This window comes from Meleagris gallopavo, chromosome 1 (assembly GCF_905368555.1).
Source record: "Meleagris gallopavo chromosome 1, MGAL_WU_HG_1.1, whole genome shotgun sequence".
NCBI lineage: Eukaryota > Metazoa > Chordata > Aves > Galliformes > Phasianidae > Meleagris > Meleagris gallopavo.
This window is the reverse complement of record NC_139404.1, coordinates 84,071,428-84,097,236: the sequence shown is the minus strand read 5'-3', so window position 1 is coordinate 84,097,236 and position 25,809 is coordinate 84,071,428. Positions and strand designations below refer to the sequence as shown.

Genomic DNA, 25,809 nt, shown 5'->3' with positions numbered 1-25,809 from the left:
GTCTTCACCTTCCTGACTCCATGCTCACCTTCTGTACTTGTCTTTCTCCCTTCTTGTTCCCCCTCCTGCAGAAGGGAACACAAGCACCTGTAATGCCTAACTTATGAAGGTTGGATATAGATTAAGGTCTGAAAGCTAGTTGGGAAGCAGATGCTCTCCAAATCGCTCTCAGGTCCAGTCTCTTATTCAAACTGCACGGCACTGCTTCAAAATAAAAATAGACAAGTGGCCACAACTGTAAGACTCCTGGGGTTTCACAGAAGAGCTCCCATCCTGCCCAGCACAGTGGTTCCTAGTTGATCCAGCAAAACAACAGCTCTACAGTCCTCACCCCAACCTGCAGCTCAGTTACAGACAATACTACTTCACAGGGAGAGGCAAGAAACATCTCTAGGCATGCATCTGATTTCTGACCCAATCACAGAGATGCCCTTCAGCCATCCATCTCCAGCACTACACTCAGTCCCTCTTCTTTTTAATAGAATTCTAGAATTCAGCACTCATTCTTGCTGAAAATATTTTCTGATCTGATCCAGATTGTGAGCATGCCCTACTAATTTGTAGTTGCTGAGTTCTTGTGGTTTTTTGCCTGTAAATACTGCATGGTTACACAGTGGGCACGTATATAATCAGCAAGGATGATTTACTGAAAGTCACGATAGATTAAGTCATAAATTGGAAATAGCTCAATAACTAGTTGTTAATTAACAACTCCACTCAGTGGCAGGTTTTTGTCCTTTGCCCTCTTGAGCTGGAAACCTTACAATCATAATTACTTTCATTAGTTTTAGAAAGCATCCCAACTTGTGCTATTAATTAAAAAGAAAAAAAAAAAAAAAGGAAGAAAAAGTCAGTGAAGAAATTCCAACCGTGCAGTGTGCAAACAGCTTTTCTGCAGTGCTGACACAGCACCACATTTGGGAACAAAATCTGCTGCAAGTTACAGAATCGCAACTAATTTAGCATCATTACTTCAATGATTATGTTGAATGAGGCAAGAAAAGATTACAGCAAAGCTACAGAAGACAAATATTTAAAGTAGAAGGGATTACTGAAGCATAAAAATGCATTTTGGAGCTTGAAATCCCAGCCTTCACTTGATTTCATCTCTGATCAGTCAGTGGTGGGGCAGGACGAAATCCCACAGTAGCATTTTGCATTGTCACTCTGAGAGTTTAGTAACAAATCAGGCTAAGACTAGATAATTTTGAAAAGCTATTACCACCAAGATGAGCACAGCATGAATGGCAATTCTCCCCACCATCTCCCTCAAGAAAGCTTCCACTACTGTGTTATTTGCATTTTTGTTTTTAGCATCATGAACAACACAATTGTTTTCTTTTTTATTTTTATTTTCCTGTCCGCTTGAATAAGATATCTTAAATTCACAGATGAAGCTTTTGGGAGCAAACTGTTTTTGCTGTTCTCCTGAATATATTGTAGGGGGACACAAGGTCAAAGGAGCTGAGCATTCACTCTCTGGTAAGAAGTTCCCTCTAACAAGACCCAGACCATGACTCATTTTTAAAAATCCTCCAGCAGCACAGTACTACCTTATTTTGGAGGCCAGAATGTCGTGTGCCTCTTTTTAGCTTCTTATTTTCAAAGAGTCAAGGGAAGAAATTTAAACAATAACCCACAGAGTTTGGCTTGTCACGTTCCTACAGCATTAGTCAGAGAGGATGGGAGGAGTGCGAGAACAGAAACCACAGCAGTGTAAGAGGTGTTGCAACAACACACGTTCTCATTTCAATGCCTCAGGCTTGCCCCAGCTCTTCAAGGGCTCCTGCCTGCACCAGGACGGCTGTTTCATGAGTATCGGTCGGGAATGGTGCAAACAGCTTCCACCCTGGATTCTGTGAAGGTGGAAGGAGGAGAACAGAAATTGAGAAGCCTCCAGAAGAGCAAAGCCAACTTGTTCATGCTGGCTTCAGGAGCCTACCATGGGATGAACATCATTTCCAGCACTGGCACAGGGCACCAGTGCATCTCAGACCAAAGCATCCTGGACTGCCAGACAGCAGTGTACATACATATGCAGACCTTGTTTTCAGTGCCTTGTTACTGCCAGGAAGGGCTTTAACAGGAGTGCAGTTGTTAGCCCTCCTCCCCTCAATTCATTAGCCCACCAGTATGTCACTGCCACACACAGCCAGGACTCTCTGCACTGCTACCTCTGGTCCTAGGTTGGGAAATCAGCATGCTTCCTCCTCCTGCCTCCATCTCCAGATCACAGACAGGTGAAACAAGCCAAGTATGTGTCAGCAATAAACAGAGGTGATTAGGAGAAGCATGCCACAAGCAAGTATAGAGTAACCCTTCAAAGACATGGGAACACCTCAGCAATTTAAACAAAGTGCTAAACACAGTGGTAATTTCTCCAGAAACAGACAACGCAAGCAAAACAAACAGTTCTGCTGCTTTCTGTTGTGTTTATGCCTTAGTTTGGATTTTAGACTGAGATCATACTCATAGGATAATGTACAAAGCCTCAGGCAAGAAAACAGCAGCAGAAGAGCTTACACTGGAAAGCAAAGGAGAGTACCTGAGAGAGGGGAAGGAGCAGGAACCTCAGTAAGATCAGGCATCAAAAGTTGCTTTCTTAAACAGTCACAAATCCTATGTACCAAGGCTGCATGTACTGGGTGAAAGGGTAAATGGAAGCCAAATCAATCACCTTCTGCTCACAAAAGAGGCAGAGTTTCCTCATAGATCTAAGCCAAGTGACATTCAGCAAACAGGTTTATCTCCTACAGATAATCAATTCCAAGACCTGAAAGACACACTTGGAAGTCAGTGGGCCTAGCAAACCTGCAAGTCATAGGGATTTGGGGGAATCAGTCCCATTCATGCAGAATGATCAGTGCAACTCGCTGCCTTGAGACACAGCTACAGAGATGCACTACCTTCATGGAACAGAATTGTTTGAGTTGAAAGGGATATTTAATGGTTATCTGGTTCAATTCTTTGCAATGAACAGGGACACCTACAGCTAACTCAGGTTGCTTAGAACCTGTCTAGCCTGACCTTGGATGTCTCCAGAGATGGGGCATCCACGACCTCTCTGGGCTTATCCATTCCTTAGGATCATATCACACATTAAGTTGGTTTTAAAAGCATCCTCTTTTCCACAGAGAAAAAACTTCCCAGGCTCAAAAACACATCTCAAAAGAGGAATTCTTGTCAGCAAAAAAAATTGTAATTGCCTAGTGATAGCAGTTATCTCTCTTCGTAGCTACTGCCAGTTTAGTAGGAACAGGCAAACAGTAGATGCACCTCAAATTAATTAGCAATTATTTCTCTAGAGATTACACTGATATAAATTCACTTACTACTTCATGGATATCTTAGAGAAAACAAGGGCATTAAAGAAACCGTAGTTAAGTTAGCACAAACAATCTCCAAAGACACAGAAAAATTAAACATAACCCCACTGAATTATCACATGCAGTTAAAATTAAAAAAAAAAAAAAAAAGGAACAGTACAAAAGAAGGCACTTGTTTTCTGGAGAATGCTTGAAGAAACTAGGAAAAACTGTACCTTTGGGCGTCATTGTTTTTGTCATTTCCTGCTTTTACAGCCAAAGAGACATCATACCTTCCTGGCTCTTTTCTGCACCTCAAGACAAAAGAGTAAAAAGAAGGCACCTCCTTTCCATGCCTTTACATGGGAAGGGCTTCAAAGCCCAGGTGAGTCTCATTCAGAGATGACTCTCCTGTTTCAGTTTAAAGCCATTCCCCCTTGTCCTATCACTATCAGACTGTGTGAAAAAGTTGGTCTTCCTCCTGCTTATGAGCTTCCCTTCAAGTACTGGAAGGTTCACAGCTGATTTGACTCCACCAGGAGATAAACAATGGCTCCAAAATTGTCTAAGTGACAGGATGGTTTAAAAGAAAACAAAACAAGCCCAACTAAAAAAATCAACCATGATTTTAGTGTAGATATCTTCAGAAATTTAAAAGAATAGGTTTGAATTTGTTGGACTAAGATTTTTCTCAGTTTTGTTAGTTTGTTAGAGTAGACACTTTGTTTATTTGTTTGCAGTGCTTCTCATTGCCACCAGCAATGGAAAGTGATGTATTTCCATTTATTTAATCCTCTTTAAAAAAAACAACCCAGACTACAATGAAGTCATTTTGGTAACTTGATGCAAATGTTTATAAATATGTTGTTACTGGTATGCAGCAACCATCTACTCTAACCAATTCAGAACATAATAAAATGTCAGAAGCTATTTATTAACCCATACACCGGAATCATGAATGCAATGTTTGGCTTAGAAAATTGTTTCTCTGAATTTACTGAAATGCTATGAAGTTATGACCAGTACTGCAATGACACTGCCCTTAACCATGAATTTCCCAAACTCTGAGCATGTGGATTTTATCTGCGATGTGTGAGGGAAATGCACCATCTTGCATAGCAACTGCAAGTGCTGTTTATTCATTTTGGGTTTGAGGGTGGAATAAAGAGTCTGAGTCATAAAATCTCAAGCCATATTCTAGCTTCCTTAAAATCTGGGAGCGTTCAGAGTTTATTGTTTCTGTGGCAATGAGACCACTAACATGTTTTCTTCATTTATGTCTCGAAAAACATTCATGTATTGAAACCCTTCTCACAGGGTCAGACTGCCAACATTTTTTTCAGAAGCACTAGCTTACTAGTATAATTCCTTTCCCTGGGTTTTGCTGCCTTTATTACTAAGACATACTGACAACATAATTGTCCTACACATCCTTCTCCTAGCATGGGACTGTGTATGTAGGATTTGCCAACTGGTAATTAAGTCTGATGCTCACTGCTGAAGTCTGTTTGCAGCTGGTGTTGGATAAAACACAGCTGGTGCCTTCTTGGAGCCAACAAACTTTGGCAGGGGTTAGTCCCAGACCCTGTGAGGTTTTTTAGCTGAATCCCGTCTCTGCTCTATGTGTGGGAAAAGCATTGCTGGGGGCTAAGCATTGTGCATGCTGTTGGTCCTCGGATGTACAAGGCACCCCTTTTCCCTACATTAGGCTGAGAATTGGAGCCAAGGAAGAGTTCAGCAGGTAGCACAGATGCCCCACAGCTGCCCACTGGGCTGAACCGTGATTCCCGGCTGTGCTTGGCAGAGGACGTGGCAGTCAGCATGCGACATCGGCCTGGAGGGGACTGAGCCAGCAGCTTGGAAACACCCTTTTACTTCACCCTGCAGTAGGAGCTGTCAGCGCTGTGGAGAAATTAAATGAAAACAAACTTTGACCATCATGTTACTGGTGTTGAAAATAAACAGGGATGTGGGAGTGGTGATCCTGCTGTATTTTTTTCTGCTGCATCTTCCAGCCACAGCTGGGATTAAGGCATTAGCCCTGCTCCTGCTGAGCTGCTTCTTTACCTTGGGACACTGGCAAAGCACCATCTAGAACATATGGACAGTGCTACAAGTACAGCATAACATGGTGGCAGGGCCCACCAGTTCTTACTGTATACAGTGCTGTTGACCTTCAATGGCTTAGGTTGGAAGGCACCTTACAGATCATCAAATTCCAACCCCCCTGCCATGAAAGCAGAGTTGCCAACACTAGATCAGACTGCCCAGGGCCCTATCCAACTTGGCCTTGAATGCATCCAGTGATGGGGCATCCACAGCATCTCCGGGCAGCTTCTGCCAGTGCCTCACCACCTCTTTTGTCCTTGCTCTAGGTGAACTGGCTCCCTCCTGGAGTAAGAATGGGGCATGTTGCACTTGATTTCCCAAAATGAGGGAGGTTTCTGCATCCACCATGAGTTTCCTGACTCCTGGATGTGCAGCTGCAGTGCTATTGCTAGTGTTTGCTCATGCCTGAGATTGCCCTGGCAGCAATGTGACTGTTCATGGTCTGCACTTCCAACATCTTTTTTTTTTTTTTTTCTTTTTTTTTTTGCTATTGTAAACTTATTGTGTTTAGGGGTGGCATTATCTGTTTTTCTGCTTTGTCTTGGTTATTCCACTTCCACTGATCCAGATAACCTGAAACTGCTGATAACCGTAGTTCTCTGTGCAGACCCAAAAGATAGAACTTGGAAATGCTTGGGGGCCTGAAAGATTACCTCTAAAGAAGAGTAATTCCCTTCTCCCCAAATAACTAAACTTGTAGTTCAGCAAGTTGTTTGCTGAAGTCATGATTCACTGGAAAATGATCAGTGTTGTGAAGCAAAGGAGTGTGCAGTTGGGAATAGTGAAATACTTGAAGGAAATTTTAGAGCACAGGACAGCTGCAGGAAAGCAGAATCCCAGGGAAGAGCTCCCCTTGTTATGGCTTTTCACAAAAGACTGAAAAAACATCGGGAGAAAGTACTAATAGTACCAAAGCGGTGTGGTGTGTTGGTTGATTGATTCTCCTTGAAAGTTTATGGTAAAAAATAAACAGTTTGGACAAATAAACATCTGAGGGCCATACAGCAACTTCAGTGGGCAGCACTCTCCTTCTCCAGTTTGTGCCTGGGAATGCAGACAAGACCCAACAGGGAGTTGCTGCTGTGTTTCTAATGACTGCAGCAGTGTTTGAGATGAACTTAAGAAATTCGTGCTGGAAGTGAAATCAAAGCGTCCTTGGCTTTTTGTAAACTTTTGTATGCTTCCCATTCCTAGGCTTTCCGCAGGTTTCCAGATGTCACCAGCTGGGCTGTACAAGGGGAGATTTGCCTGGGGCTGGGTGCTGGGACCAACGGCTGTTCTGCCTGGGGCACAGCATGGAGCTACCAGCCAGTGTGCCTTTGGCTTCCACATCGTGAGTGACAGATGCTGCTGGGAGGAGAACGGCGCAGCAGGCAGAGGTCTGTCCTACCAGCTGGTTTTAGAGAAGTGAGAGGACGTTATGTAAGAAGTAGTACTGAAAAATGCTGGAAAACTATAACTAGTTCTGCAGTTGGTAGTAGAGTTTCATATTATCTGGGCAAGCACAAGCCCTTACTAGCACCAAAACTGAAATTTGAGTGGATTTAGCAGTCTTGTGCCACACTTGTGCTTCTGTGCTTGTACTCATTACTATTATTTTTCATGCTGACTCACAACTCCTAAACAACCAGTGCATTGTGGGCTTGGTTATTTTTTCCTCACATCCTTCTACTCACGCCTAGGATTTCCCAGAATTAGTGGGAGCACAGCTGGCCTCTCAGTATTATAGTTTTTAGTGTAGTTTTCCTGCAAATGCACTATTCTTATAAAGATTTCTGGCTTTGTTTTTTGGCAGGTTGTATACTTTCTCACTTATGTCTGTGTTAGTTCTGGGCTTTGTCAGCGATGAGTGTATATCTCAGGATGCTGCAATAATCCAGTAGTTCAACGCCAACACACATGCAAATTCACAATTTATCTTCTAAAACCTTAAAACTGATTTGAACATATGCATATTTGAGATTGACTTGAACATATGTGTTTTTGCATGGTCAGGCTTCACATGACTTTGGTTTTGACTCTTAAGAGATAACTGCTTTGAAGCACTTCTAAGCACCAGGAGCTTAATTTCTTTTTAATGAGAGTCCAGATTTTCTTAATTGTATTATACTTGGCGGTGTTAACAAAAATAGCAAAAATCACAAGACCTTTGATACTTGCCAGAAGTGTATGAGAATCAGTGGGTAATTATTTATGTGTGTTATTATCCAACCAGTTTTCAGGTGTGGCTGGCTATTAATGCTTTCCAGTTAGTGGACATGAGCTTTAGTCACAAGTACCTTTGTTTTCTACATCTGATATGACACTCAGTGCCTGGAAGCCCTGTTTATTTCTTAAGAAAGATATAAAAACTACTTCGTCATAGCTGATTGTTTCAGTATTTATCATCATGATGCTAAGCCCTGTCAGTTCAATAAGTGTGTGTGTGTGGCAGAGCACGTGTCCATGCTTAATTGCTGCTAGCAGACTTCCCTAAGCCACACTGATAACTCCAATCATTAATATGAAGCCCCAGAGATTGGAGAAGACTTGAATAATAGTTAATCATGGACTAGAAGGCTTGTGTTATTTGGGTTATAAATGTGTATTATCAAGAAACATGTTACCTACTTTCTTAGAGCTGGATTCTGCTTCTGTTGGAGTCAGTGGACCTGGAATTGTTGATCCCAGAAAAACAGGATACAGCTTGAGGTGGCTGACTCACCTCCTGCAAAAACCAAGGAGCAGCCTCTAATTTTAGAGAAAAAAGCATTATCTTGAATGACATATGAAGCTAAGCATTTCTGGATTCTCTATCCTCTTGCTACACTCTTCTGTCTATTTGCTAATAAGCCTCTAGGAAACTTTGCTGTTTCTTTAGAAGTGGGACAGTGGGTGCCAAATGGGCCAGCTGTGCTTCCTCAGGAGAAGGAGGCAGCAGTGACGGGGCAGATTTTAGGTTAGATATTAGGAAGAAACTCTTTACTCAGAGAGTGGAGAGGCAATGGTACAGGCTGCCCAGAGAAGCTATGGTGCCCCATACCAGGAGGTGCTCAAGGCCAGGTTGAATGGGGCCCTGGGTAGCCTGAACTGGTGAGTGGCAATCCATCAAGGGCTGGAACTGAGTGGGCTTTATGTTCTGTTCCAACCAAAGCCATTCTATAATTCTATGATTCTTACTGAAGTTGAAAGAGTACATTCACCATTTACCACTTTTTTCAAACACAAAGGCTTTCCTAAACTTTGTGAAAGCAAATATCTCATTAGAGCATCTTGCACACCAATATACAGTACTTTCTTTTAAAGCCAAATAAAACTGGGTCCAGTTTCAGTGGTCATCCTTGCTCTAATTCTCCACTTCCTGTTTCATCATCTGCCTGCTCAGATGAGAAGCAGTGTATTTTTCACTGTGCTTTTTGTCCAGATTTTCTAAATGTTCTGGCCCTTTCACAAATCACCTTCTTATGTCTGCTGTCTGCACTGTCACAGATCACCATACCACAGACTGAGACTCGCTAGGGAAGAAGATATTTTAAAATGCTCTGTAACCCTTGTTTTTATTATTTGAGATAGAAAAGTTTGCACATTACTCCTTTTTTATTGATCTGGTCTGACTAAGAAGTCTTTTGCTCCGTAATCACTATTCATAAACACAAACTAACAATAAACCAGGTGAAAAACATTTTGGCCTCTGGTTTGCGCATACATTTTTTGAATGGCATACTAACAATTCATGTTGTGACCTGATTATCTAAATTGCCTGCTGCCACTTCTGCTTCCTGATTGAATGCCACCAGTGTGAACGGGAGCTGCTAATAGGCATGCTGTGAGGCACAGCCACTGATACCAGACAGTCAACCAAATATGCATAAACAAGGAAATATCATTACAAGAGGGCAAAGTGCAGTTTGTGAGTATCTCACCAACATCTTTTTCATGCCAGCATAACTGCTTATTTTTTAAAGAGACTGGATGGTAATCATGCACCCCAATCTTTCAAAACGCTCTGCAGAGGGACCATGTTGCACAAAATCCTGAAGGGACCATGAAATACAGATGCGCAAGATGAGTATAAAGCTAGCATGGCACAGAGCAGAAGGCTGATAGAGATGTGCTGGAGCACGTGTGCTTCCAAGGGGCAGCCATGCAGGCACAATCCCCAGCCTTTCTTTCAGCCCATTCTCCACAAATAACAAGAGAGACTCACTTGGGGGGAAAGTGGTTGGTTTCAGCACCTCCTGACCTCCAGCCCTCACAAAACACTGCTACCCAGCCTCCTCACCCCATACTGTCCTGCATCTTCATTACAACACTGTTCCTGCTGCCTTTCCCAGCATGAGGCAGGAGGTGGAAGCAGTCATCCTGTTGGCTCAAAGTGTTTAAGTACTGAAGAGGGAGCAGGCACAGATCTGCCTTTTCGCTCTCTCCTCACAGAAATAACTTGCATCAAGTCAGCACCAAAGGAGAAAATAGAAAAGGGTCTGAAAGTGAAGGCACTGTCTGAGATGCAATCTGGATTCTAGCTGAGACCTTCTATTTCTTTAGTTCTCTGTTGTCTTTGGTTTGTTGTGTTTATCACTACCAAACATTGTAACTTACATTATTTCAGTCACAGGTCCAATCATGCCCTGAGTAAGCTCCTTGTTACTGGTGCCTGACTGCAATAAAGGTTTTTGTTAGCCAAAATAATAAATCATAAATGCTATCCACCCAATGATTCAAAAGGGAAACTACAGCTTTACAAAAGTGCATTTAAAACAAACAATACAAATATTGTGTTGAAACAGCATCTTTCACACCTAAAATGAACAGAAAGGTCACTTTTATGTGACAGTAGGAAATATGGACTCTGTGGTGATCACAGAATCATAGAATATCCTGAGCTGGAAAGGACCCACAAGGATCATAGAGTCCAACTCCTGGCTTCACAAAGGACCACCAAAAAATCACACCGTATGTCTGTGAGAACTTTCCAGATACTTCTTGAACTCCAGCACTAGGGGAGCCTGGGCAGCCTGTTCCATGCCCACTGCCCTCTGGTGCAGACCCTGTCCCTAACCCTCAACTGCCCCTCCCCTGACACAGCTCCATGCCGTTCCCTCGGGCCCTGTCGCTGTCACACAGAGCAGAGCTCAGTGCTGCCCCTCCGCTCCCTGTGAGGAGCTGCAGCCGCCATCAGGCCTCCCCTCAGCTCCTCTGCTCTGCGCTGAACACGCCATGGGACTTCAGTTGCTCCTCATGCACCTTGCCCTCCAGACCCTTCACCATCTTTGTAGCCCCAGTGTCTGTTCTGAACCACCGCAATTAGACCAACAGAGTTGGCTGCAAGCATGTCCAGAAACTCTGGCCAAGGACCTGCTTCCTCACCCCAAGTGTGTGATGAGGAGGAGCTATAGCAGATATGGGAGCCAACCATTAGAGACACACTGGAACTTGCAGACCCAATGACACAGCCCTGCAAGGGTTGTGTGAGCACCCACAGCCCTCCCACATATCTGCATATGACCACGCACAGGAAGCGGGGCACACATGACTGGAAAGGCTGGCACCAGTGCCCCAGCTCAGGCACTTGCGGTGCTTCAGGAAGCATATGGCCAGTCACTAGGTGGGTTTGCACTAATCAAGCATGCTGTCTTCTCTCACCACCCTTACCACACCTTTACCACTGAGCATGCCTCTGACAAAGCAGAGTTCTCCCTTTTCCCTTTTATCAATCTGAAATGCACCTGAGGAGTGTAAAAGTGGCTCATTGGGGCACTAGATACCATCAGTCTACGAGACTGAACGCAGCTCTGACTCAACACTTTCCATATCTCTTACATCAGGGCATGTCGTGCAAAAAAGTTTTCTGCAGGCTGGCTGCAAGTACGAGCAGAGAGACTGGGAGAGATGCTGCCCAGTCACAAGTGAGCTGTGTCCCCTTGGCTCTGCAGACACTACAGCCCACTGGGACAGATTCTAGCCCCCTACAACCAACGTGCTCTAGACAAGCTGTAGTTACCTTCTAGGTGTTTTTTTTTTTTAAAGCAAACCATTATGGCTGAGCTGGATTGCAAAGCCAGTATCTATTGATTTACCTGGCATACGAGATAACACAGAGAGACGCTAGGGTGATTTATTCCTTTGAGCTCTTTAGTTCACAAGCATGCTGTGTAATGTCTTGGTAGTAAGGAAGGTGAAAAGTCACAGACAAAAATAGCAGTAACTTATCACCACTGTCCAGTCTGCATGTTCCACAAACATAAGAAAGCCTTGGGCAGGGAAGTGCGTGAAAACAGTTAGAAATAGAAACTTGTTTCACTTGCCAACAGCTGTAAGCAAAAAAAGGAAGGCTGTACCTTTTATAGCAGCTGCAATTAATTGAAATCCAAGGCCAGCAGGTTGCAACACAGTGACTTTGGTCATGTCAGGGACAGACTAGAGCCTCCACTAAGGGCAGCCATAGAGGCAGCTTGCCCACCACCCTCAGTCATGGCCCAGCCCCTGTGAGCAGTTAGTATGGTGGGCCTCTCACAGGCACACCAAAACACCTTCCTTTCCTCTGCACTTTGCTTCAGGAGCTCAGAGCACTTCAGTTCACACACACCCAGGTTGTTGCACAATGTCTGAGTTGTTTCAACAGTGATCAACACAGAGAAATCAGTTTGACATGATTATAGGTGTAAGTTGAAAGCTTATAGGATTTTGTGGAAAATGACAGAGAGAGGTTGGTGTCAAACTGAAATCTTCACTGTTGTTATAACACTTCACTGCAATGCTTCCTCTGCAATTTAACTCCTAGATTGGACTGTAAAGCTCCAGCAAAGGCATAAAGTAACTTCATCATGCTAACAGCTCCGAGGCAGCCTAATTGCTCCCCTAAAGAGCACTGCCATTCTACTCTCACTTCTAAGCAGTATTTGGTCTGGCTGCAGAACCCTCCCATAGCTCTGATTTAAGCCTAGACTCCCCTTTTCCACCAGTGTGTCACTGGAGCTCAGATTTTCATAGGGAGAAATATCCCAGGCAGCAGGCCTGCATAGGAGCCTTCCCTGCATCCTCCTAAGTAATCTCCCAATTGCAGCTGCAGCAGCTGCTGACATAAGTAGATGGTCCCTCATGCACTGGATATGGACAGCACACAGACCACAACTCCCTGATAGTCTGCTGACAGGCTGAAGTCCACACAATTTAATCCTACCTTCTAATTTTAGGGGCTAAACAATCATTCTAGCAACCACAACTGTAACCAGTGGCTTCAAATCAAGGCTGAACTTTTGATTTAACGTATCAGTTGAGCTAAGACTGAAACTTTGCTTTTGTCCTTCTCCACCCACCCTTCTCCAGGCTGAACCCATCATGACCCAGCTCAAACACATTCAGACACCGTGGATGGGTCTGTCAGTCAGCCACACCAAACGTCATTTTTTCCGGGCAGGTGACTGACACATGAGCAGCTTAAGGATGGATTTCACTCACGGATGTACTTTGTTTATGAAAGTAGGTATTTCCTTCCTACTTTGGCAGGCTATATTAAAGAAAACAAAATAAGAATACTAAAATAAGGAAACTCTTTCTGGTAGGTAAGAATACCTTTAGAGCTTGTCAAAAGCAATATCTCCAGCACTAGCCTACATGAGCCATGGTGCCACTCAGGAGATTACTTCATATTTGCCATCCTGCCTCCAAATCTAAAAGAAGGCAGTGATGTGCTATTTTGCACCTCAGATTCATTAATTCATTTCTAAGCTAATTGTTGACAGAGGCCATTTCCTGCTGGCTTTCTCACAATACACCTTACTCTTATTCCAGAAAAGATAGGAGATGAATGCAAAGAGGTAATAAAAGAACCTTGGGAGATTTCCAGATTGCTTCAGTTCACAATTCTGTCTCATTGCTATAGTTGAGATATAAGTTATCTCCTTGTTTCTACTAACTTTCAACTTCAGTGATGTCAAAACACACTCTTGCATCTCTGATATATCAGAAACTTTTACTGCACCAGAAGTTAAAGATTTTTATACTACATTCTTGGTAGCTTATTTTTGGAAGCAAAGTATAAACATTTCCAGCGTGCATTCTTACAAGAAAAATGCTTGCAAAGCAAGATCATATTCTATGAGAAAAAAATAAATAAATCCCTTTTAAATGGCAAACAAAATGCATTTCCTCTTGCTGTCTCATAATAAATGCTTACACATGCAGGTCACATACACACACACAAACATACATAAGATCATCATAATCAAATAAAGAAAGTGCTGTAAAAAGTCCCTGAATTAACTGGGCAGCTTATCACAATGTAAATCAGCGTATCTCAGGAAAGCTGCAAGTATTGTTGTCTTGTTTTACAGTGCTAGCCACATGTAGACTCACACACACAAAACTGCTTTCATGTTAGCTCAGCACTCCTTCCATAAAGGTTGATAGTAAAGTCTTCCCTGATGCCCATCAAAGTCAGAGACTGATGAGTTCGTAGCTGATGGCAGTTTTTGATAGTCAAGGAAACTGATAATTTTAAGAACTTAATTCCTCATATCTTAAATGCTTGTTTCCCTGGGAAAAGTCATCAGAGCATCTATTCTGGGGGAAAAAAAAAACAAAACAAAACAAAAAACCAAAACCATTTTCCCCTTGCCATACACTCCCCATGATGAAAGGATTCTTCTGTTTTGTAACTATCCACCTCAGCATATTAATGGGTAACAAAGAGGGCTATGCAATTCTGGGGCACTCTTCACCTAATCCTTAAGGAAATGTGTTAATTAGGTCAAATGAAGAACTCCCTGCCTCTTTCTCCCTACTCATGGTAGAAGAGGGCTATCATGACAAACTCCCACGCAGGTCTTGAAAGTGGACTGTGCCTTATTCCAGTGGGACAGAGGAAAGAAGTCAGCATTGCTCTCTTATTGCTCTCTTGGCTGGTAGAAAATTTCTTTCTCAGTTCTAAATCACAGGACTAGTTAACCCAAACACAAAAAGAGAGTGTTCCATCCCTCCACCAGTCATTCGAACAGTCCCAGATTTTTACTTCAACTTCAACTTCCAGGATGGAGCAGGGAAAAGGTTTTCTCCCTATCCTCTTATCCCATCTGCAGAGGCACCCAGGCATGGGTTTAATAATGGAGAATGAGAAAAGTCAGTCACCTTTCCAATCCCTTTGGACTTGCTAGCACATGGTTATCTGAGGATGTCTTATTGTCTGTCACTAAGAATTTTCCTCCTCACAATCATATCAGTAACTCAGTACGTTTTGTTTAAAAAAAAAAAAAACGATTCAGGTCCTTCCCCTCATAACACTGCCTGAGAGACTGATCCAGAACTTCATTCTTTGAATGGTTTTACTAGTTTGAAGCCTAAACTTCCTCATGACCCATTTCTAGCCAATTGGGTTTGTGCCAGTAGCGTCATTTAAATTAAATACCTCTTCTGCTTCCACAGTTTTTGTCCTTTTCCTGTTCCCCAAAACACTTTTATAAAGAGCCATCATATCTCATTCCAATTTTAATTTCTCTGTTTCCAAAACCAGTGTCTTTTCATGAGTCTTTCTCAGGAAGAAATGCCATTATTCTATTCTGAGTAGCGCCTATTGCAGTTTAATTAATTAATCCCTCTGGAGCACAGGTAACCAAAGCTATATATTTAATTAAAGAATGCCTGTAGAAGTGTACAGTACCTGCCTTTACACAGAAGAGCCCTCACCTGGTAAGCCAGGTTTGTCACTAACTTCCCTTCCAGCTCAGTGTCATTGTGGTGACGTTGGGCATCCTTGTACTTATTAACAAATCGAAGCTTCTTTCTACCTAGGTGCACCAGTGCCAGTAAAAATTCCTCCTGTTCATCTTTTGGGGGATTCATATTTTAAGCTACTTAACTGCATTTGCTTCCACCAGGATGTATTAAAGATCAGTGGCTCTCCGGAGATTTTTATTAGCCTGGGAACAAACAGTGCTTTTTTTGTTCTGGCCTGAATTTAGAGAATTCACAGAGAAATGAAAAAAGAGGGTCAGAGTCTTTTCCAACAGCTTTCCCCCAAATCAGCTGATATTATTCTTCTCTGTGAAAACAAACAAACAAATAAATAAATAACACGGTTAACATTTGTGGCTTTATGCTTGATGCAACTCATGGCAATGTGAATGAAAGTTGCTGTTGTTTTTGGTTTTCTTTTTTCTTTTCTCAAAGGAAACAAAACTGGGAAAACCAAAGATATTCAGTTCCAGTCATAACTACAAGGAGTTTTGCAATGTCATTCATTTCCCTAGGTAATACCCAAGTATTTCTTTTTTGCTGTGCTCCAGCTAATATCCACTTCAGCTTTCATATGAGGAAAAGAAATCAGACGTGAATTACGCAAAGCTAAAAAACCAAATCAACCACTATGAGTTCTTAATGGTGCACACAGACGATTATAATAAGCACAAAAGTATTTAGTCTACACCATTATCCCCCATTAAAAGGGAACAGATTACAGGAAAAGAACCACAATGAGAAGATATTCCTAGAATTAAATATCTGACAGGAGTTTAGGCCACAATACAGGAATCAGCAGCATCAAATAATGGGATTATTGTTGCATTGAAGAAAGACCCCTGTATCTGATCCTCAGCTGGATTAGCACTGTTCCATGTATATCAAAGGAGTCATATCTGATAGGCATTGCTGAGATCCCAACTGCCTCAACCTTTTATTTATTTAGTTAGTTAGTTAGTTTACAAGAAAAACAACTTAATTTATGGCAAGCCCCCCTTCTTTTTCTAGCCTACCGTTTTTCTAACTCACACTAATCCTGGCTGAAGTGGCCTTTATATAAAGTCTAGCACCCTGGGCAACCACCTCATGAAAGCAAAAGGTTATCCCTTCACAATCAAAACACTGCAAAAGATGTTAAAACTATTGAACTACAAAATGTACACGTTTCCTACCCACCAGGTGCTGCTGGTTTTCAGTGCTGATGGCAATTTAGTAGATGTAATATATTGGCAAGAAAGTCTTCATGGGTCACTGAAAGCAAAGAAAATCTTTTTAACATCATGTTGTGTGCAGTCTAGTAATCTAGCCAGAGTTTTGAATGTAAGAATGTGAACAGTTCTCTTCAACACAAATACTCACGAGGATAGGCAAACCTGAGCAATAGAATGTATTTTTTTTTCTATGAGAAGGTACCACTCTGTTCTTCTCTGAACTTCTATCTCCTAAGACAGAGAAATGAGAATAGCCCTGTATTTCTCTTGAAACAAGAAATTAAGTTGGTAAGCCTATTTCCCAGCTGAAAATACTTTGCTTATCTATTTTCCTGTCTCCAGTTGTCAAACACAGTGCTGCAGGACCTGCAGTACAGACAACCACAGTTTGAAAGCTGCAGGTTCAAGTGATTCTAATATTCCAGCCTCACTCAAAGGAACTTCTGGCTCCTGTCTAAAAGTGAGATGGCCGCTGCTGAGAGCCATACAGGGTTTTGCTAGTACTGTATGTGTACCAGTACAGTTAAACTGCTGGTGTAGAAGCAGTTATGGTGGGAAAAGCACAGTTACATGAGCCCTAGGCTTTCTGGCTATGGGACAAAGCCACAAGAAATGCACCAATATGGTTCTTGTACTAAATTATATGTCATCAGCTCCTAAGCCACGTGCATCTGGATTCTCAAATGTGCTCATCAAGTTAGGGTCATAGATATTCTATAAAGCAGGGCCATAGAGACTTTTGAAATGAGTTGTTGAGAAGAGTGAAATGAAATAGATTTGCAAATATTTTGAAGTCTGTTGTTCATTAGTGAGACAGCCTTGATTCCCAAGAATGTGTGGCTTTCAGCTTCTTTGACCAGATGGATGTCAAAACAGCTTTTAGCCCAAGTTCATTGCAAATAGTTTTGTTCTGCTGTTTATAATTTATTAAAGTTGTTTTGCATGCTCGCATTATATCTGCTTTTGTAACCTGTGACTGAAACACTCCAAAAGGAAAAATATGAATAGTAATCAACAGATAACAGCACTCAGTGACTAGGGAAATAAATGCTTGCTGCCACACACAAATACAGGCATTTGCCTGAAAGAAAACTGGCTGAACATACAAGCAAGCAAAGTCTGACCTGCTAGGGGCAGCTACTTCTCTTTGTGCCTGCCTGCATAGGAGTTTCTGAGCACCCTGTGAAGCAATTTCAATTTCACACAAGCCTAGTATTAAGGATGTTCTGTCCCTGTCCATCCACCTCGCACTTGGGTGGCCTTGCTGTAGGATGCTGACAAGAGGACTTTCTGCACTAATTTGTGAGGCTGACACGTCTCCCCTCCTTGCAAATCAGTTGGTGGCAGCCTTCTCTCTGAAAGTGTACCCCAGGACTCTATCCTCATTGAGAAATTTCAGATTAGCAACTTAAAAATGCCACGTATGCTGATAGAGACAGAATTGGGTGCTGTTATAAATGGAGAGAGCCTATGCAGAGGAAAATAATACATAGTTATCTATAGCATTTAGCCCATTTTTTTCAGTTTCCTAAGGAAAAGAGGCTTACACTACCATTAGTTTTCTCTGAGTTGCTTCATGTAATTATCCTCCCAGTGCCCCATTCTCACACTGAGCCACATTTCACCAATACAGAAATTTCAAAGACAGCAATTTCCTAGAAGTTTCTCAAGGCATCAGCTGGCAACAGGAGGGAGAGAGGCAGCCACCACCAAGGGAAATGACACAGAGGTTCACACAGGTTTTCATGATGTCTCTCAAGCACAGAAACCACGTCAGTTGTTGTCTGCTCTGTCTTTGGCACCAGCAAAGTAAACCACAAGGCACAGAGCTGTAGGCAACCAAAGTTTTGTCCACTTTCCACTTTCAGAAGTGGTCACTCCTGAAGTGGGTTACAGAGAAGTGGGTCACAACCTGGTTGCACACACACTATATGCATGTTTCTGTTCAGCAGGTAGGTTGGGTTGGCAGCAGCCGCTGCTGAGGGTGCACTGCCATGGCTTTGCATAGCCCCACAGCAATAAAGGATAGGTTTGCTCCACAATTAGAGAACTCTGTTTCTTGCTTCAGGTGACCAAGAACTTAGCAAGATGGATGCCAAGACACATTTGAGAAGGAATACACCCAACAGTATGAACATCACATGGAGCTTGATCATTTTAGTGAAAAGAAGAAGCAAGCCGTGGGAAGAAGGAGAAATGCTTTCTGACAGGAAGTGTAACAAAAACTACAGAGGGGCACTTATTAAAACAGTAATTTCCAGTTTGCTGCTCTTCAGGCCTGTCAGATATAGCGTCAGTCTAGAGAAGGGCAGACCTGGGCAGGTACTCCTGGGAAAAGACAGTCTTGTCCAGAAAAAGGTTACCATGGAAAAGGTTTTGGAGGAGGCTGAGTGACTGCCATACACCGTGCCAGCTGCAAAAATCCCTAATCACTGGTTAAGACCCCATCCCAGGAGATGCTGAGAGTAGCACACCAAGCTTTGCAGTTTCTGAAAGGTGAGTGGATGATAGAGGGAATGCAACTAAGGGTGGGAGCCTACCTCAGACTGAAACCATCACACATCTCGCCTGGAAGCTGCAGCACAACAATCAGTCTCAGAATTCAAGAACCATATGAATTCTCTCTTCTCCCCACCCATTCCCTATAAAAATAGTGTCTGGAAATCTGAGCCAGAATTGCTAATATTAGGTGAAAAAAAATGCACACACTACTGAATATTAAAATTTAAAAAGTTTCTCAGAAAATTATGTCTATGATAAGTCTGCACCATCAATATAGGTTTTAAAATCTGTTATAGCATTTGCACTGAAACAAAAGACCAAGTCTACACAGCACAGCTCTTGGAAGGTAGAGAGACCTGGGTATCCACCACATAAAGGTAATGGAGCTCCACTTCTTTGCTTACTCATCAGTAGGTGAAAACCAATGTACTCAGATTGGGAGTGAGGGGAGAAAAAAGACTTAGTAAGTATCTCAAGCAGTTTTTGTCAACTTGATGTGAATCTGAATGTTCTTTCCTGTTTCAGCTTATGCATGCTTTCCATTGCTGGCTGAAGGTTTTCATTTTCCATTTCCGAAAGCATTAGATTTCCATCTCTTACCCTAACAACTGTTTCTGTGGTTTATTATTTTCCAGCTGCTTCTGATTTGCTCAGAGAATACAGATAGGCCAGCTACAATAAACAGTCACAGGATGTGCACATTATTCATGACAAACAAACAACTCTGGCCTCTTGTTGCAAACACAAACAACAAAATCATAACAAAATGTTGAACAGAAGCTGTACCACTGTGCGCAAATGAGTGTTTATTTCAGATCTAAACACTCCCTCTGCTTTCCAACGTCTGGATCTGACTTCCCAACTGACTCTTTGAGAATCAAGAGAATCTTGGCCTACAAATGCAAATATGTCTTCAGCTCTGAGACTGCTCACAACTAAAAGAACTGTTGAAAAGTAAATTGTTTGGTCTTTACTGTGGACAAAATGTCACTTGGAGCTATATCATGGTTTTGAGATCACTGAAGTCCTCAAAAGACAAGGTTTTGCCTCTCAGAACTATGTTACAATGAACCAAGAGTATAAACGGTGTATTCTTTTTTAAGATGGGTGCTTGGATTTTGTTTTCAGCTCTTAATCAACACTAAATTGGCAGAAAGAAACACTGGAGCCACATTCATCACTCATGATGAACGTCTTCTTGAAACAGCCCTACGCAGCGTTTCCCTTTGTCGTGGGAGTGATGTGGATGACTTGACAACAGAATCAACTCTGACTTGTCATTCTGAGGTCTAACAGCCTTCTCATTATACAAAATATCTGTCATTATCAAGCATATTCTGAGCCCTAGCCAGATGATAATAAAATGCTTCAAAAAAAAATCAAAACACTTTAAGCTGAGCAAAGTTGCACTGTTTTCCACGTTTTTACAGCCATTCTTGCAAATGAAAAATGATCGGATGGTGTTTTAATTACACATCTCTTGAAACAACTTTTCTAATCATTTTTTTTTAAACACCACAGTGAAAAGCATCCATGTGATTTGGCTGGGAAGAGAAGCCAGGAAACATTACTAGTGGTTTAAGAAGTTTTAATCTCATAGAGATCAGACACATAAAGAAAACCTTAAGGCTCACTCACCCAAAGCTGCCATTTGCAAGTTTTCCACAATAAAATCTCTGCACACTGTATCTGTGGAACCTTTAGGGAAGCACCATCAGTTTGGTTAAAGAAAAAATCAAATAATCTCTTCTTATTGCTACATGTACAAATCCAACTTCTGCAAAATGATTCTAGAGCAAGAAGTTCAAAAATCCTGGACAGAATTCCTATTGGAGTGTTTTAACTCTCTGAGCTCTGGCAATGATGATGGTTATGATGTTGTTAATGACAATCACATATGCCTGAAATCCTCATAGTTTCTGCTACTCACCATTTTTATGTCACAGCTGTTCAGAAGGGCTTTGATTCTTCACTAAGCTTCCAGGAAGCATTGCAACTTTGATTAAAACGATGATATTTGTAAAAGGAAGATTAGTCAAGTTTAATGGCCTTCTTCCCTATAGAAAGCTTTGAGCAATAAGGAGTCAGTGATCATTCAATAAATTCTTAGTATGCTTTCTCATAGACAAAAAGTTCTTGGAGAACACATTTTCAGTACAGGAGGTTAACATAGAAATAGGAATGAGATACCAGCAAATATTCTCAAGGAAGCCCTTTCTTTTCAATATGACTGTCAGAAAGTTAAAAGCAAGACAGACCTACCTGTCCCCAACCTTTATGAAGGGTTTGTAAATGTTTTAAAAGGAAAGGCAGGCTACAGTCAGTTCTGTTCAGAGTTCAGTTACTGTAGAGACACAACTCACTAATGCCCACCGTGGAAGACTGATTTCTTTTTAACTTCATCTAAAAAATTGTTGATTTGGCAGAGAACTCTGTAAATTTCGGTGTTAGAGTGAGGACAGCCTAAAGAATGGTCTGGTGGATTTACTAACAAGTTGGACCGATGTAAAGAGCCTCAGAGTGATTAAACAGAAAAAAAAAGAAAAAAAAAAACAAAAAAACTTCTAAGCAAGTCACTCAAGTGGGAATGCCCAAATTTGATTTCCAGCTTCTTTTCTCATGTCTCCTCAAGAAAGTCACTGAGTTGTGGAGTCTCTCAGCAGCCATATGTGCAAAATGTCTCAGCAATAACTAAGTGTGCTGAAATTGCGATTGTGGAAATCAGGTAATTGAAATGAAGCCTCTCACGCGGAAAATGTTGGTGGGGGAGGAGTGAAAGAGAACACAAAAACAAGTTAGTTACTGAGCGTTAGCAAGCTCATAGTAAAATCCTAATGGAGATAAAGTTGTTTTGTTTTTTTTACCACAAGATAACTAAACAAGGACAACTTGCTTCTCTCCACTCATGGTTAACCTCACCCTTTTTGTTTCACTACACATATGGTATTTGCAGTGAGTAAACCAAATATAAACTGTAGATAGCACATCCCTAATAGGATGCCACGATGTGCATGCTCTTTAAATCAATTATATTAATCTTTTAATTAACATAAAAAGTTTTAACTGATGGTTTTGAAAGCTTCATTTCAAAAGGCTTCATTTTCCTAGGTGTGGATTGGCTTGCTTCATTTATGCACACAAACATACAAAATCAAAGTCAACCTTTGAACTGGCAGATCTTTACTTCCACCTGCACACTTTCTTAAAATGGAGAAAACCAGGGGCTGAACATGACCCTTCACAGTGATGGTTCTGCAGTAGTCTTATCACTCTCCTTAGTCTGTAGCCTCTGAAGATGAACATGGTCCCAAAACACCATAAGCTGCCATCTGTATCTGGAAGTGTCACAGGCTGTGGGAGTTCTCTTCTAGGCCTTGAGAACCGCTGTGCCATTAGGGCTTAAACATACATGTATTTAAGAGCCCACCGCTGCCAGATGTTCCATTGGATAGAATATCTACCATGGTCTCTCATGTTTGAAACCTCAGGGACAGAAAGGAAGTCAAGCCCTACAGCAAGGACAGCCACTGAGGCTTGCTCTCTAATTTTGCTTCCTCTGCAGAGAGAATGTCTTTGCCCAGTCCATCAAAGAAAGCAATCTGAAGTATGGAGAAAATGAAAGAAAGGTTCATCACAAAGAAAGAGAGGTTCATCACAATATCACAACTTTTACAAACGTTAAGCAATATTTCAAAAGCCTACTGCCATTGGGCGTGGGTGGGGAATAAGTGCCATACACTGCAAAACTCAGAATGGACTTTCCAGTGCTGCACACTGGGTCTAATGAAACGACTGAACAGAATGCTGGGGTGCCAAGAGCTGCCAGCTCTCCTCTGTGGGGGTTTCTTTAGACAGCCAGACTTCAAGTCTTCATGGATGGATGAGATTCACAAGATAAGGTAAAAGAGGGTGGAAAAAAGTGGAAAAAACCAATTATGCAGACTTGCAGAGAAGGTCTCAGGAATAACTCCCTAAGCGCATTCATAACTTCTAAAATATTTTGTCATGCTAGGACCTTGCAATTTTGTGTGTAGACTCACTCTTGGGAATAGACAAGCTTGAGTTTGGACACAACTATCTATTATCATGATAACCAAGTCCCAACAGTTTGTTAAAGCTTCCTTGGATCACACACTGCTCCCTATCCTGTACTCGAGTCAGACAGTATCTCCTCCTCCTACCCTCTCCTTCCATTCCCATTCTGTCTGTGGGGGTAATCCCCATGATCTCCTGGCCCTTGGCAAGGCAGGCAGTGAGGGCAGAAGAGCAAGCAGAGATGGCACCAAGCTACAAATGCCCAAGTGCAGTCACTTGCTGCCAGCAGCACATGTCCCCAGAGCTGCTGGGGCTGGAGATGGTGACGTGGCCACATCAGGGATTCAGTACAGGGTCAGCAGAGACCACCAGGCCAGTGCCAGGAGAAACAGAAATGATGCTTTAAGTGTTTACCTAGAACAGAACCAGGACTTCCCTATCATGGCTGGGGCTGCACTGGCTGGTGCTGCTTTTGGCTGTGTGAAGGTGGAGGAGGAGCTGCAGCTTTCCTGGAAGTGGCAGAGTGGGTGACCCACCATGATGAGAAGCACTCTGTAACCCCTGTGCTAGTGCACCTGAAGAAGGAAAAACATTGTTTTTTGCTGCTCAGGTCACACTGAGTTGGAAAAGGTACTGCCTTTACCAACTTCCCACTTGGAAGGGTATGAATAGTCCATGATTTACAGAGATGTCTAATTAATATCCAGTGTATATAAAAAGAAAACTATGCGTTGCTGTGCACTTCAAGCTGTGGAACAGAAGCTGTCACTTCTCTAATTAAGAAAAAAACAGAGCGGTTTATTAAGCACAGTTGTGGGAACATAGTTTCAGTCTTCAGTGGGCTCATCTGAATGTTTTTCCATTTTAGTTCATGTAAGTTCATGCCCTTTGGGTTTCACACAAAGCCCTAGGGTCTGAGCAACTCAAAATCTCAAAATCAAAATGTCAAGTTGAAACGAAACCATAAAAGGTATTTGGATTTGCATGAAAACGGGCCCAGATTTGCTTCAGGAGTTCCTGAAGCCTGGTAAGGCTTTTGAAGAGTCTAATCTGAGTTTTGTGGTTTCAGTACAGACTGAAACCAGTGCGAGAGAACAGATGTGCTCCTTTCAGGAAGCCAAAGCAGAGGAGAATGATTAAGAAGCTATGAGAACAAGAACCACAGGGGAAAACAAGTATCTAAAACCAGAATTTCAAGTGCCGAACAAAAAGTATTAGGAACTAAAACGACATGGTCCACATTTAAACACTACCAACACTTTCTGAGGATCAGGTCCTCAGTGTGACTGCAGTTCGGATGAAAGTCCAGTCATAATAACACCACGTGTCCTTCTGCCCATATATAAATAGCTTTACTATTGCATAACAAAACACGCACCCCGAGAAGCACAAATCCTCTAAAACACTTGTTTTAATGGGGATCTTGTCACCTTAAAAGTAAATCCATACTTGCAGCACTCTAGCCACAGCAAGGAAAAATGTAAAAGAAAAAAGAATAATCTGCTGCTTTTATTCTCTCTGGTTTACATCTATAAACCTGTCTCGACATCAAATATTTCTGGCTTTGATCTATTTTTAAAAAGTGCAATATTAATTTCATATACTCTATATTTATTCTTATTCTAAATTTTTCATGACATAAAAGTAACATATTACAAGCCGGTTTAGTGAATCACCCGAGAAGATGCAAACACAAAAGTAAGTTTAACTGAGAAAATAACATTTCTTTCCATTGATGGTCTGTACATTGCATTCAATTACACTCTACGTTAGCATCACTTACACTGACAGGATGCAGAGGAGGTTACTTCCTGAGTAGGGGCTGATGGGGCTAATTGATCTCTTTAGATTTAACCTCTTGGCTGAGCAACTGAGCATCTTAAAAACATTATCATATCATGACAATCAAATATTATAAATAACATAAGGGAAAACCGTGAAACTTACAAGTGCCTTGTTTTAAGAGCATTTTGCCTAAATATGTATAACTTGAACATTTAACCTGCAAATTAAACTTTCTGTATGCATTTTCTGGGAAGAAAATAAAGACCAACAGAATAAAACATGAATTTGGCTGAAATGCTTCTTTCCCTATCAGCAGGATACTAAGTTTCACTGCTTTATACTTCATCTTGCCAAGGAAATCCAATAGTTTCCCATAGCTTAAGCATTAGGTTGGATTCATAGGAACTCAGAATGCCATGCATCATGCACTGGGGAGCTGTGACAATCCCCACTGATGTTCTTATGCAGAACCTCTGTAGTGTCAGCTCCAGCATCGGAACATTTTGTTTCCATGGTTTTCCCAACAGGATAAAACAGTATTTTCAATTCCAAATTTCATCTTTCATCAACATTTCACACTCCAACATTTTTTTATTTACGCAATGTGCTGTACTATTTTAACCTATAAAACCTTTTACTCTTGTCAAACTTTCAACAGCATTTTTTTGCAATTGAAATGACTTCCCATTGGTTCGACCTGTCCTCATATCACAAATTCCCTCCTTAGCCATGCCTTCTATTTCAGAGTCTGTTGCAGGTGCCATCAAGTACTGCAGCCATGCCTTGCCTGGAATCTTTCACCAGGGAGGATGGTTAGTTTCTGGCACTGCGAGAAGTTTTCTGCATCCTTTTAGCTAAGATCAGGCCCTGGCATTCAATGATGCTTAATCATGCCATTTTTATTGAAATCACTGGGGGTTAAGTGCTTAAGTAAGCCTGCAGGCTTGACCATACAGTCTATAAGCTAAATCTATTAGATAAGAAGACAAGCGCTCCTTCCCACATTCCTGCATTGTAAAGACAAATATAAGGTTGGTTTGGAAAATTTTAATGAGGTTTCTTTCCCATCCAACATCTCAGGATCAATTTTGGTAATCATCTGGGTCAAGTAAAAATGATTCAGGGGAAGGAGTTCCCATATCCCAGCAGAT

The 25,809-nt window shown here is 41.8% G+C and overlaps 1 long non-coding RNA gene across 1 annotated transcript; it reads right to left on the bottom strand.

The window, feature by feature from the left end:
* Window positions 1-1,580: 1,580 nt before the first annotated feature.
* Window positions 1,581-23,702, bottom strand: LOC146545473 (uncharacterized). The gene is made up of 3 exons (XR_014887142.1): window positions 20,477-23,702; window positions 8,025-8,121; window positions 1,581-5,207 (listed from the first exon to the last, which is right to left on the bottom strand). It is a non-coding gene; the product is annotated as an uncharacterized LOC146545473 (long non-coding RNA).
* Window positions 23,703-25,809: the final 2,107 nt, after the last annotated feature.